Source organism: Anomaloglossus baeobatrachus, chromosome 10 (assembly GCF_048569485.1).
Source record: "Anomaloglossus baeobatrachus isolate aAnoBae1 chromosome 10, aAnoBae1.hap1, whole genome shotgun sequence".
Lineage (NCBI taxonomy): Eukaryota > Metazoa > Chordata > Amphibia > Anura > Aromobatidae > Anomaloglossus > Anomaloglossus baeobatrachus.
Window position 1 is genome coordinate 75288930 of NC_134362.1, and position 14768 is coordinate 75303697.

A 14768-nucleotide genomic window follows, 5' to 3' on the forward strand; every position below is an offset into this window, starting at 1 on the left:
CAAGGAGATTTCCTAGCATCAATAGACATCAAAGATGCTTATCTCCACGTGCCGATTGCTACGGAACACCAACGCTTTCTGCGCTTCGTCATAGGAGACGAACATCTTCAGTTCGTGGCTCTGCCATTTGGTCTGGCGACAGCCCCCCGGGTGTTCACCAAGATCATGGCAGCAGTGGTAGCAGTCTTGCACTCTCACGGACACTCTGTGATCCCTTACTTGGACGATCTACTAGTCAAGGCACCCTCTCAGGAGGCATGCCAACTCAGCCTGAATTTTGCACTGGAGACTCTCCAGACGTTCGGGTGGATCATCAACTTCCCAAAGTCAAATCTGTCACCGACCCAATCACTAACGTATCTTGGCATGGAGTTTCATACTCTCTCAGCGATAGTGAAGCTTCCGCTGAGCAAGCAGCGGTCACTACAGACAGGGGTGCAGGCTCTCCTTCAAGGTCAGTCGCACTCCTTAAGACGCCTCATGCACTTCCTCGGGAAGATGGTGGCGGCAATAGAGGCGGTTCCGTTTGCGCAGTTTCATCTGCGTCCACTTCAATGGGACATTCTCCGCCAATGGGACAGGAAGTCGACATCCCTGGACAGGAAAGTCTTCCTTTCCCAGACGGCCAAGGACTCTCTGCAGTGGTGGCTCCTGTCCACCTCATTATCACAGGGAAGATCCTTCCTACCACCGTCCTGTGCGGTGGTCACGACAGACGCGAGTCTGTCAGGGTGGGGAGCAGTGTTTCTCCACCACAGGGCTCAGGGTACGTGGACTCAGCAGGAGTCCACCCTTCAGATCAATGTTCTGGAAATCAGAGCAGTGTTTCTTGCCCTACTAGCCTTCCAGCAGTGGCTGGAAGGGAAGCAGATCCGAATTCAATCGGACAACTCCACAGCGGTGGCATACATCAATCACCAAGGAAGGACTCGCAGTCGGCAAGCCTTCCAGGAAGTCCGGCGCATTATGATGTGGGTGGAAGCCACGGCCTCCACCATATCCGCAGTTCACATCCCCGGCGTAGAAAACTGGGAAGCAGACTTCCTCAGTCGCCAGGGCATGGACGCAGGGGAATGGTCCCTTCACCCGGAGGTGTTTCAGGAAATCTGTCGCCGATGGGGAAGGCCGGACGTCGACCTAATGGCGTCCCGGCACAACAACAAGGTCCCAACATTCATGGCACGGTCTCGCGATCAAAGAGCTCTAGCAGCAGACGCCCTAGTGCAAGATTGGTCGCAGTTCCGGCTCCCTTATGTGTTTCCACCTCTGGCACTCTTGCCCAGAGTGCTACGCAAGATCAGATCCGACTGCAGCCGCGTCATACTCGTCGCTCCAGACTGGCCGAGGAGGGCGTGGTATCCGGATCTGTGGCATCTCACGGTCGGCCAACCGTGGGCACTACCAGACCGACCAGACTTACTGTCCCAAGGGCCGTTTTTCCATCGGAATTCTGCGGCCCTCAACCTGACTGCGTGGCCATTGAGTCCTGGATCCTAGCGTCTTCAGGCTTATCCCAAGGGGTCGTTGCCACCATGAGACAGGCTAGGAAGCCCACGTCTGCTAAGATCTACCACAGAACGTGGAGGATATTCCTATCCTGGTGCTCTGCTCAGGGAGTGTCCCCCTGGCCATTTGCATTACCTACCCTTCTTTCTTTCCTCCAATCTGGGTTAGAAAAAGGTTTGTCGCTCGGCTCCCTTAAAGGGCAAGTCTCGGCGCTATCCGTTTTTTTTTCAGAAGCGTCTAGCACGACTTTCTAAGGTGCGCACGTTCCTACAGGGGGTTTGCCATATAGTTCCCCCGTACAAGCGGCCGTTAGATCCATGGGATCTGAACAGGGTACTAGTTGCCCTCCAGAAGCCGCCCTTCGAGCCTCTGAAGGAGGTTTCACTTTCTAGACTTTCACAGAAAGTGGCTTTTCTGGTAGCGATCACATCTCTTCGGAGAGTGTCTGAGCTAGCAGCGTTGTCTTCCAAGGCTCCCTTCCTGGTCTTCCACCAGGACAAGGTAGTGCTGCGCCCCATTCAGGAGTTTCTCCCAAAGGTGGTATCCTCTTTTCATCTTAATCAGGATATCTTTTTGCCTTCGTTTTGTCCTCATGCAGTTCATCGGTATGAGAAGGATTTACATTTGTTAGATCTGGTGAGAGCACTCAGAATCTACATTTCCCGCACAGCGCCCCTGCGCCGTTCGGATGCACTCTTTGTCCTTGTCGCTGGTAAGCGCAAAGGGTCGCAGGCTTCTAAGGCCACCCTGGCTCGATGGATCAAAGAACCAATTCTTGAAGCCTACCGTTCTGCGGGGCTTCAGGTTCCATCGGCTGAAGGCCCATTCTACCAGAGCCGTGGGTGCGTCCTGGGCATTGCGACACCAGGCTACGGCTCAACAGGTGTGCCAGGCAGCAACTGGTCGAGTCTGCACACTTTCACCAAACATTATCAGGTGCATACCTATGCTTCGGCGGACGCCAGCCTAGGTAGAAGAGTCCTGCAGGCGGCAGTTGCCTCCCCGTAGGGGAGGGCTGTCTTGCAGCTCTAACATGAGGTATTTCTTTACCCACCCAGGGACAGCTTTTGGACGTCCCAATCGTCTGGGTCTCCCAATAGAGCGCCGAAGAAGAAGGGAATTTTGTTACTTACCGTAAATTCCTTTTCTTCTAGCTCTTATTGGGAGACCCAGCACCCGCCCTGTTGTCCTTCGGGATTGTTGGTTTGTTTGCGGGTACACATGTTGTTCATGTTGAACGGTTTTCAGTTCTCCGATGTTACTCGGAGTGAATTTGTTTAAACCGGTTATTGGCTTTCCTCCTTCTTGCTTTTGCACTAAAACTGGTGAGCCAGTGATCCCACTGGGGGTGTATAGCCAGAAGGGGAGGGGCCTTACACTTTTTAGTGTAATTGCTTTGTGTGGCCTCCGGAGGCAGTGCTATACACCCAATCGTCTGGGTCTCCCAATAAGAGCTAGAAGAAAAGGAATTTACGGTAAGTAACAAAATTCCCTTCTTTTGATCAAGAACAGTGTTTACTAAGTACCCTATGTTTATATGTTTATTTATATGCATTATGCTTTTAATTAGTTACAGCAGGGTATATGTATATATTTTCATATTTGGGTTTTTTAACTAGTTGTACAGGCATGTCTCTGGCAGCTTCTCCCTGCCTGCTGACAGGTACTGACAAGTCTCTGCGTATGGGTACTGTTCCACTTGCGTGCAGCTTCCGATGCGAGCGCATCGGAAGCGATATGCTAATGACCCTCTGCTGCGAGAGTGAGCCGAGGGTCATGCGAATGTGATGCAATCTTGCGATCGGATCACAGCTGCGGAGAAGAGGGAGGGAGCAGTTTCTCCCTGGCCTGTCTCTGTGTACATTACAATGCAGTCACATGAGATGCGAGTGCAGTGCGATGTTTCACACGCTCCCATAGACTTGTATGGGGGTGTGTGAGCCGAGACTCGCTGCCAAACGCAGCATGCTGCAATTCATTCCACATACCGCTGTGGCATGAGAAATCAATCGTAGATGGACGCTGCCCCACAGTTTTGCACTGTTGCAAGTGCAGTCTGATGTTTTATCGGATTGCACTCGCACATGAAAATCGCAAGTGGAACAGTACACTATGACTCCGTGTAGTATTTTCAATATTGTCCAATGAAAGGATATATTTACAAAAATGTGAGGGGTGTACTCACTTTTGTGACATGCTGTATACAGTGTGTCCACCCATATCCTGTCCACCGCCATTAACTTGAGAATGGCAGCAGCTATAGGCATAGAAGTGGTGTCTAGGTATAGTGAAGTAGCCATGTGCTACGCAATGAAACCACCTACATCGCCACCTGGTGGAAAACAACGGAGTTAGCATTTTTATCTTGAAAACGGAACTAGATGGAGAAAAAAAAGTGAATTACAAAGTTGTAGGGCATCATCAATTTAATATGAATCGACACCTTGCATACAGAAATGCTATGATATGAAATCCATGACCCCCACAAAACATTGAATGCTGGTCACGCATATGGCGCTCATTTAACTTTGATGCTCAAAGTGGCTACCGTCAGCTGCAATGCACATCTGGACTCTGCACAGCATACTGTATCTTGCTGCACGTTGTGCAATATGGTAGGTGACACGTTTGCACAAGCATCTGTGATACGTCGTTGTAGGTCCTGCCATGTTGGTGGAGGGGTCAGTGTCCTGATCACTTCCGACGTTTGAGTACAAATAAAAAAAATAAACAACTTATACATGACATAGGAGTAAGAATCCCAATATGATCCTTGTTTTCATGGAAAAATACCAAATGATAAATCCACCTGTGATTGGACAAAAACTTCTAACACAGGAAGAAGAAATACAAAGCTGAGATAAAGAAATCTAAAAAGTGTACATAATGTTGATCATTTGGGATCAGGAAAGTAACACTCATTACGGTAGACTTGGCAATGCACAATGGGTGTACATAGATCCCTTCCCCTTCATCCTTTCCCATCCCTCACCTTGACTTGTCTTTTTTAACTGTACCATGTAATACAGTGAAAGACCGTACAAATATACAAAGTACCACAAAGCAGAAACAAAGGTGATTATAACAAAGGAAGCTGTGAACATGAAAAAATGTCAGATTGATGGAAAGTGGAAAAGAAAAGTGTAATAACTTGAATTTGGAAAATATGAAAGCAATGAAAAGAGAATAAATAAAATAAAGTTGAATTTAATTATGTAGAAAATATAGTGATATGAGGTGTATAACAAAGATGGAGTCAAAAAATATAACACCTCAGGTCACCTTGCTGCTATTAGGTAAATAATTGCATTTGTGATGTGTAGTAATTACATGTATGCAGTTGAAATCAGAAGTTTGCATACACTCTCTATAAAGACACATATGCAGGCTTTTCTCACTGACGTGAAATCAGAATAAACCTTTCCCGTTTTAGGTCCATTAGGAACCAAAATTATTTATATTTGCCAAATGCCAGAATAATGAGAGAGAGAATGTTTTGAGACATTTTTATTACTTTCTGCAAAGTCAAAAGTTTACATACATTTCATTAGTATTTTGTACCATTGTCCTTACACTGTATGACTCGGGCCAAACATTTTGGATCTCCGTCCACAAGCTTCTCACATTAGTTGGTAGGAATTTGGGCCCATTCCTCCTGACAGAACTGGTGTAACTGAGCCATGTTTGTAGGTCGCCTTGCTCGCACCGGCCTTTTCAGCTTTGCCCGCAAAATTTCAATTGGATTGAGATCAGGACTTTGTGATGGCCACTCCAAAACATTGACTTTATTATTCTTAAGCCACTTTGTAACCAGAATAGCCGTATTCTTCAGGTCATTGTCCATTTGGAACAGTAAAGAGACTGACCCCCGCATCCAACAGGTGTGAACAAATGCTAGCTGAATACACAAATTTTGTAGCTATATTGTTCATTTAGAAGACCCATTTCTGCCCAAGCGTTTAGTTCTTGGCTGATGTCTTGAGATGTTGCTTCAGTATTGCCACATAACCTTCTTTCCTCATAATCTATTTTGTGAAGTACACCAGTCCCTCCTGCAGCAAAACAACCCCACAACATGATGCTGTCACCCCCGTGTTTCACAGTTGGGATGATGTTCTTAGGCTTCAAAGCTTCTCCCTTTTTCCTCCAAACAGAACGATGGTCATTATGGCCAAACAGTTCAATTTTAGTTTTGTCAGACCACAGATGTCCAAAAATTAAGGGCTTTGTTCCTGTATGGATTTGCAAACATTAATCTGGCTTTCTGATGTTTGTTTTGAAGAAATGGCTTCTTCCTGGCAGAGTGGCGTTTCAGCCCATGTTGATACAGTACTCATTTCAGTGTGGATAATGATACAATCTTACCAGATTCCTCCAGCATCTTCACAACGTCTGTTGTTTTTCTTCTTAGGTTGATATGCACATGTCTAACAAAAGTACGTTCATCCCTGGTACACAGAATCATCTCCTTCATGAGCGGTATGATGGCTGGATATTTCCATCTTGTTTGTACTTGCGTATAATTGTTTGTACAGATGAACGAGGCTCCTTCAAGTATCTGGAAATTGCACTCAAGGACGAACTAGACTTATGCAAGTCCACAGTTTTCTTCCTGAGATCTTGGCTGATTTCTTTTGACTTTCCCATGATGCTACACAAAGAAGCAGTGTGCTTCAGGTGTGCATTAAAATACATCCACAGGTGTGTCTAATTAACTCAGATGTCAATAAACCTATCAGAAGCTTCCAAAGACATATCGTCATATGGGCTGTCCCATATTGTTTAAAAGCATAGTACTCTTGGTGTATAGAGGAAAAATCCAGCATCCAGGTCAAAATAGTTAAAACTTCGCTTTATTAATTCATGTTAAAAACACGGTACAGAGTCCATCAAAAAATATGATCATTCCTACCATGATCATGTTTTTTTATGGACTCTGTACCGTGTTTTTAACATGAATTAATAAAGCGAAGTTTTTACTATTTGGACCTGGATGCTGGATTTTTCCTCTCTACTCCTTGGATTTGCCTTCCATCCGTGCACCGTCCCAGGATTGTCTCCATACTGTGGTGAGCTGGATCCTTTCCTTTTGTTTACTCTTGGTGTATGTCTACTTTTGACTTTGCAGAAAGTAATAAAAATGCCTTAAAACATTTTCTTTTGTCTTTCTTTTTTACTTTCTTTTCTTTCTTTCTCCGCTTTGTTTTTGCACACTGGGAATTTAGCCATAAAGGCATTGACCATTAATCAGACGTTTTCTCAATTAACATATTTACCCACCTAAAATAAAAAGAGCCTGTACTGACTACTGTTGGCGCCATTCCATGACTCCTGGAGTTTGGGGGATATTGTATGAGATCCATCGCTGGAACTAGAGGTGAATATAGGCTGTTTTTATTTTACATGTGACATCTAGTGATTGAAATGGGGTTGTCCACTAGTTTAAAGAGTAATTATCGCTGTAAACATTTTTTCCATAAATCTAAATCAATAGTACTTGTGAAAATAAGAAACTTTGTACCATATCAGAGTAATTTGCTTTTTTTATTGTCCTCCTGGACAGATAAAAATTCTGAATTCATGGGTAAAATCTGTCTGCAGTGAATACAGATTCTCCCATTACTGAGACAGGATATGACGGTTGGTGCTCGAAAAAGTTCTATGGAACTTGCCCTCTAGCTCCTCCCCTTTATTCATACAATATTATGAGCACCAACTGTCATCTCTGATCTCAGTAATGGAAAATTCAGTCTTCATTGAATACACAATTTTACCCATGAATTGAAAATTGAATGAATCACTCTAAGAGGATATACAGTTAGGTCCAGAAATATTTGGACAGTGACACAAGTTTTGTTATTTTAGCTGTTTACAAAAACATGTTCAGAAATACAATTATATATATAATATGGGCTGAAAGTGCACACTCCCAGCTGCAATATGAGAGTTTTCACATCCAAATCGGAGAAAGGGTTTAGGAATCATAGCTCTGTAATGCATAGCCTCCTCTTTTTCAAAGGACCAAAAGTAATTGGACAAGGGACTCTAAGGGCTGCAATTAACTCTGAAGGCGTCTCCCTCATTAACCTGTAATCAATGAAGTAGTTAAAAGGTCTGGGGTTGATTACAGGTGTGTGGTTTTGCATTTGGAAGCTGTTGCTGTGACCAGACAACATGCGGTCTAAGGAACTCTCAACTGAGGTGAAGCAGAACATCCTGAGGCTGAAAAAAAAGAAAAAATCCATCAGAGAGATAGCAGACATGCTTGGAGTAGCAAAATCAACAGTCGGGTACATTCTGAGAAAAAAGGAATTGACTGGTGAGCTTGGGAACTCAAAAAGGCCTGGGCGTCCACGGATGACAACAGTGGTGGATGATCGCCGCATACTTTTTTTGGTGAAGAAGAACCCGTTCACAACATCAACTGAAGTCCAGAACACTCTCAGTGAAGTAGGTGTATCTGTCTCTAAGTCAACAGTAAAGAGAAGACTCCATGAAAGTAAATACAAAGGGTTCACATCTAGATGCAAACCATTCATCAATTCCAAAAATAAACAGGCCAGAGTTAAATTTGCTGAAAAACACCTCATGAAGCCAGCTCAGTTCTGGAAAAGTATTCTATGGGCAGATGAGACCAAGATCAACCTGTACCAGAATGATGGGAAGAAAAAAGTTTGGAGAAGAAAGGGAACGGCACATGATCCAAGGCACACCACATCCTCTGTAAAACATGGTGGAGGCAACGTGATGGCATGGGCATGCATGGCTTTCAATGGCACTGGGTCACTTGTGTTTATTGATGACATAACAGCAGACAAGAGTAGCCGGATGAATTCTGAAGTGTACCGGGATATACTTTCAGCCCAGATTCAGCCAAATGCCGCAAAGTTGATCGGACGGCGCTTCATAGTACAGATGGACAATGACCCCAAGCATACAGCCAAAGCTACCCAGGAGTTCATGAGTGCAAAAAAGTGGAACATTCTGCAATGGCCAAGTCAATCACCAGATCTTAACCCAATTGAGCATGCATTTCACTTGCTCAAATCCAGACTTAAGACGGAAAGACCCACAAACAAGCAAGACCTGAAGGCTGCGGCTGTAAAGGCCTGGCAAAGCATTAAGAAGGAGGAAACCCAGCATTTGGTGATGTCCATGGGTTCCAGACTTAAGGCAGTGATTGCCTCCAAAGGATTCGCAACAAAATATTGAAAATAAAAATTTTTTTTTGGGGTTTGGTTTATTTGTCCAATTACTTTTGACCTAAAATGTGGAGTGTTTGTAAAGAAATGTGCACAATTCCTACAATTTCTATCAGATATTTTTGTTCAAACCTTCAAATTAAACGTTACAATCTGCACTTGAATTCTGTTGTAGAGGTTTCATTTCAAATCCAATGTGGTGGCATGCAGAGCCCAACTCGCGAAAATTGTGTCACTGTCCAAATATTTCTGGACCTAACTGTAGAAGCTGATTTCTCTGAAAAGATATTTATTTTTTTTTACTTTCATGTGTAGTATTGATTTCTAAAATAAAAATGAAAAGAGTGGCTCATTTTAAAGTTTCATCCAGTCTTTATGATATGAATCAGCATTACTACTGTCTGTTGAGGGCATCCTGAGTTGGGCTTCTTCTGACACTATCTGTAAAGGTGCCATGTGCATCCGAAATGCGTTGGTATAAAAAAGTATTTTAGAACTTCCTCAATTAAAGATCTGTAAAGCTGGATCTTCTGTTACAACATTATAGTTAGTGAACTATGCCCAGTATGGATTTATTTTTTTGTTATAATAGAATATCTGGCTCTCCAAAGACATATTGATAGGGAATTTACAATGTGTGCAGTAGTGATGATGTGTGTAAAGCGCTGTGGAAATGAATGGAGTGATATAAGTGAGTAAGGTCTCAATTGGATATGCGCTTTGGGCATAGGAGTAGTTTTCGTGTTTTTCATAGATACCATTTGTACCTATAATAGTGATTGGGTTATCCATGTGCAGGGCTTGCGTGACAACGTTACGTTAGCCCTGGAAGAGCGAGTGCCAGCTCCACTGGAACACTGCCGGCCAAGGAGGTGAGTATAAAAATTGTTATTTCTCTATCGCTTCATTGGGGGACACAGGAAACCATGGGTGTATGCTGCTGGGACTAGGAGGCTGACACTATGCAAATAAAAAAGTTGGCTCCTCCCAAGCAGTATACACCCACTGACCGGAGCTGAGGAGATCAGTTTTTGCTTAGTGTCCGAGGAGGTTGGACACGCAGGGGCTGCTCTCAGAACCTCAGGTTTGTATTGTTGTGTTTTATTAATGTTTTCCCTTTGTTTTTCAGACACAGCTCGTCGGGCGACAGGGTGTAATCGCTCACCCTGCTCTCCCACATAGAGACCGGTCGCACAGAGTGGGGTCCGTCCGCCACTACTGTTGTCTTCCGTGTCTGTCTGGCAGTGAACCCAGCCCCTCCAACACAGAAGAGTGTTCGAGGTGCATCCGCAGTGAGGAAAAGTGCGACATCGCTGATAAAGGCGGAGGGTCCTGCCCCCCTCCCCAAACTCTCTCGCTCCCGAGCCTGATTGTGAGGTAGGAGGACGAAGACCATACCTGGGATGGAGAGGTACCCCTCCGGTCTCCCCTCGACTATGCCTGGGACGACCGTTGAGATGTCTTCGCTCGCCTTCCAGGATGGATCCAGGATCACCTCAGGACAAGCCGGGACCTCAAGATAAGTACTCTGCACTCCCCCCTCCTTCTTCCCCATCCCGGGTTATGGGTGGAGGGATCCCGTCTATATAAACCCCACAGCCCCTTTTCCACTGTTCCAGTGATCACTGTGCTATTACTGCTCTCCTTGCCCGTTAGCCCATCCACCTCTCAATAGCAGCCTCAGTGGAAAGTGGTGGGTGGGATTGTGGGCGTGGAGAGCAGTGAATATGGATTTTCTTAAGTAGCCAGGACATGTGTTCACCCTAGAGCTGGCTACTTCCTCCTGTGACACCGCAATATGCAGTGCAGGGGCCAGACTTGTCTCTGCTCCAATACTTTTCAGCTGATGTCCACATGTGAATTTACATCTAGCCAAACCAGGCACAGAGTTCCTCAGGCCCCCTGAACCCCCGGGCCCGGTCACAGTGACGACCCCTGTGACCGTGATCGTTCCGCCCCTGGTGTTACCAGTGTGAGACAAGTAACTGACACAGAACAGGAGGAATGAAACTTGACTTCTTGCAAACACATTTTTGCAGCATTGCAACACTGTCTATAACCGGTATGTCCATATTAACAGTTTAAAAGGTCAAAGTGGTGACAGATTCCCTTTAAATCCTCTTATAAAAAATAGGAATAGCTTTCCTTGTGTTTCTGAAGCAGATTTTGATAGATATTGGAGTGGTTCTGCTAAAAAATAGCTCAAAGTCTGTCTGAACATAGCATTGGATATAATGTATGGGGAAACCATCATCATTGTTTATTCAAGGTAAACAAATCATTAAACAGTTCTCAATTAAATAAAAAAGCTACCCAGATAACAAACTGAGGTGCCAGGTCCTCCAGAACAAGAGATGCTTTTTTTTAGCCACTAAGGCTATTAGGCTGTGTACCCATGCTGCTTTTTTTTTTATACATTTTTTTCTTGCTGATTTTAATCAATCAAGGTTCATGTTCACTATGATAATATAAAAACTGGACCCGGTCTTGTAATTGTGAATCTGACCACATTTTAGAGAATTGAGTAAAAGTTATATTTTAATGATTATAATTTTCTGCAGTGTTGATATGCTGCCCTGAAACTCTTGCAAACAATTGACATGTCAATTGTGTTTTTTCTATCTCAATGCATAAAAAATGCGGCAAAAACGCATGTTTTTCCACAGCGTTTTTACTGCTAAGAGATGCAGTTTTATGTGCTGAAAAAAATCTGAAACATGGGCACATACCCATATAGGTGAGAGCCCTACTTAAAGAGAACCAACCAGCAGGATTTTCATATATAAAGTAAAGTCAGTGCTATACTGGTGCTGGGATGCTGAATGTAAGCATAGCTTTGGTTCTGAGTTTGGAGGTTTTATTTCAGAAATATAAGCAAGTAAAGTTCCAGCAATGCACTGCTATTTTATAGACAGATGCAAAAGAAGGGAATATGTGGGTTGCGTTTTGCTATCTATTCCCACCCCTGTCTGCCTGCCTGGACTTCCTCCTCCAGTCGCCGTCGTAGACGTTAGTGCCGGTGCCTGCGCAGTATTATTTCTAAGTATTGCAGAAAACTCTTCATTAAGGCCCATTTCACACATCTGGCATTTCGCCGGATTGCCTGATCCAGCACACGACAGCATGTGACCGGAGCTTGCCGCAATGCCATTGTACAGTATTGCACTGTATTGCAGTGTGCTTAATCCAGCAATCCGGCAAAATGCCGAAGGTGTGAAACAGGCTTAAGATGCCAGCGGAGTCAGCACCTGCGCATAGAGCTATATCTGGTGCCATCTTTGTGAAGACTGTCATATGCACTATGCGAGTGCAGCACACGCGCCCTCACATCCTCATTGGGATTGAGGTCCCGCAGTCACAACGAGAGGTGAGGATTTGAGGGTGCATACACTGCCCTTGCGTAGAGCATATGACAGTCCAATCGTGAAGTGAACTCATTGACGTCACTGCTCAGCTGTCAGTGTGTCCCTGATGCAGAAGTGCCCAGTCGCGTTTTCTAATGTGACCGCACTCTGCGACCTCAGGATGTAGCCAGGATCATCATGGAACAGATTACATCAGACCTGTAGCAGTGTTTTGGGGGGTTAAAAAAATTGCCTACCCATTACTAACCCAAGGATTCGTGGCAGCTGTGATTTTTTGAGAAATCACAGATGTAATTAATCCCTTATATTACCTTGATTGCCACAGCTACAGGGCAATGGGGATGGATGAGCTGGGTAAATGCTAGGATTGGAGCATTTAATGGATGCCCCAATTCTGTGGAGTCTGCTATTTTTAGGCTGGCAAGGGCCCAATAACCAATGGGCTTTCCAGCCTGAAAATAGGTGACAGTAACTTTCAAATTCTACAGAGTTGTATTACCGGTATGTGTGCCTGTTTCCCTGGCAATAAAAGGATGTTTAAAAGAAAAAAATATATCTTCATCCAGTGGTCGGACACCCAGAGATCCCAAGATTGAGACTCCGGAACACCAAGAATGGCAGTTGTTACTGATGAGACTCTAGCTCCTCCCTCTTTTCTACATAGAATCTCATCGGCACTAGCTGCTATCTCAGTAATGAGAAAGTTCTCACTGAATACAGATTTTTCCTCAGAATTGTGAATTTTGAGATCATAAAAATGAACACAAATAAGGGGGGAAAAAAACCAGCCCACTGTGACAGGTCCTCTTAAACAATATTTGTCAAGCTCCTACAGACGTTTCCAACAATTTCATCCAAGTCGGAAAAGTCAGACTACAGATCCTATTATCAGGCTGCATTGTGTACATGATTTCCTAGCAGGCAGTGGTGTAAGCACATGGTCGGTTTCTGGCAAAAAACAAAATTTATGCTCTAATCCTGCTATTCAACCAGTTTTCCTCATCCTCTACAATCCAGTCTAAAGCTCTGTTCACACTTGCGTTGTGTGTGCGTGTGGAATGTCCGTGTATGCATATGTGTAATGTCCGTGTGTAGTCTGTTTGTGTTGATCTGTGTGTGATGTAAAATGTCGGTGCTACATACCCGCTGACAGCCGACACAGACCGATTCACGCGATGAGAATGAACCTGAAGACCCATCTCTTCCAACAAGCCTACAACCTACAATAGCCCTCAGTCCAGTAGACCACTGCGCAACCAGCTCTGTCCTCACCTATTGTACCATCATCCATTCCCTGTAGACTGTGAGCCCTCGCGGGCAGGGTCCTCTCTCCTCCAATACCAGTCTGTTTTGTATTGTTAATGATTGTTGTACGTATACCCTCTTTCACTTGTAAAGCGCCATGGAATAAATGGCGCTATAATAATAATAATAGCTCGGATGAACCTCACCCAACTTCATTGTCATACCATGGCTCTGTCTGTGTGTGGAGTCCTGATTAGCGGACACCCGTGATGGACTCACCGGTGACCGCTAAATCCCTGAGTCATTGAAGTTAGCGGCGTGATTAGCGCTGCCGTCACTCAGGCTACCCACGGCTAGCTGGGATCAGCAACCCGACACCGCAACTCACCTGTGACTTCATTGCAGATCGCGCAGCTCACTTCAGTCACTCGGGCGACTTGCTGTCACATCTGGAGGATCCAGCGGTGGCCGCGAGTAACCTGACGTCATCGGTAATTGCGCGGCTCACTTCAGTTGCTGCTTGGAGCTGATAGAGAGCGGTCATTGTATGTGGCCGCTCTTGTCAGCTTCATGAAGCAGAGCTGAGAGCGTCGTGGGACCTCCATGGATTATGCCGGACATGGATGGATTTTTTGGGCTTAGTAAAGTGGTGAACGACGGTGTTTGTTTGTGTTTATTATTCCAAATAAAGGTTTTTGTGAATGTGTGTGTTTATTTACTTTTACTAACAGGTTAATCATGTAAGGTATCTCGGGGAGACACCTGCCATGATTAAGCTAGGACTTAGTGGCAGCTATGGGCTGCTGCCCTTAACTCCTTATTACCCCGTTTGCCACCACACCAGGGCAATTTGTGATGAGTTGGGTAGAGTCCCGGGACTGTCGCATCTAATGGATGCAGAAATTCTGGGTGGCTGCTGCCTGATATTGTTAGGGTGGTGGGCTCCCCATAACGTGGAGCTCCCCATCCTGAGAATAACAGCCTTCAGCCGTGTGACTTTACCATGGCTGTTATCAAAATTGGGGGTGACCGCACCTTTTTTTTTTAATTAATTTATTTTACTATACCATATAGACACGCCCACCGTCTGTGATTGGTTGCAGTGAGACAGCTGTCACTCAGCGTGGGGGCGTGACAAACTGCAACCAATCATAGGCGCCGGTGGGCGGTGAAAGCAGTGAATACTAAATTAAATAATGAGCAGCCGGCATTTTCAAAATAGTAAAAGCCGCCGTAGCTTTTTAACAGCTGTGCAGCGCTGCGCTGGTGATCGGTAAGTATGAGAGAGGGGGAGAGACCGACTGAGGGAGATTGACAGACATCGCTTCCACAAAACACAAAAAAACGCATACGGACGGTACGGATAGAACACGTACCTGCTACGTGTCAAATACGTGCAGACATGGACCCATTGACTTTAGCGGGTCCGTGCGTGTGTGATTCCGGAGAA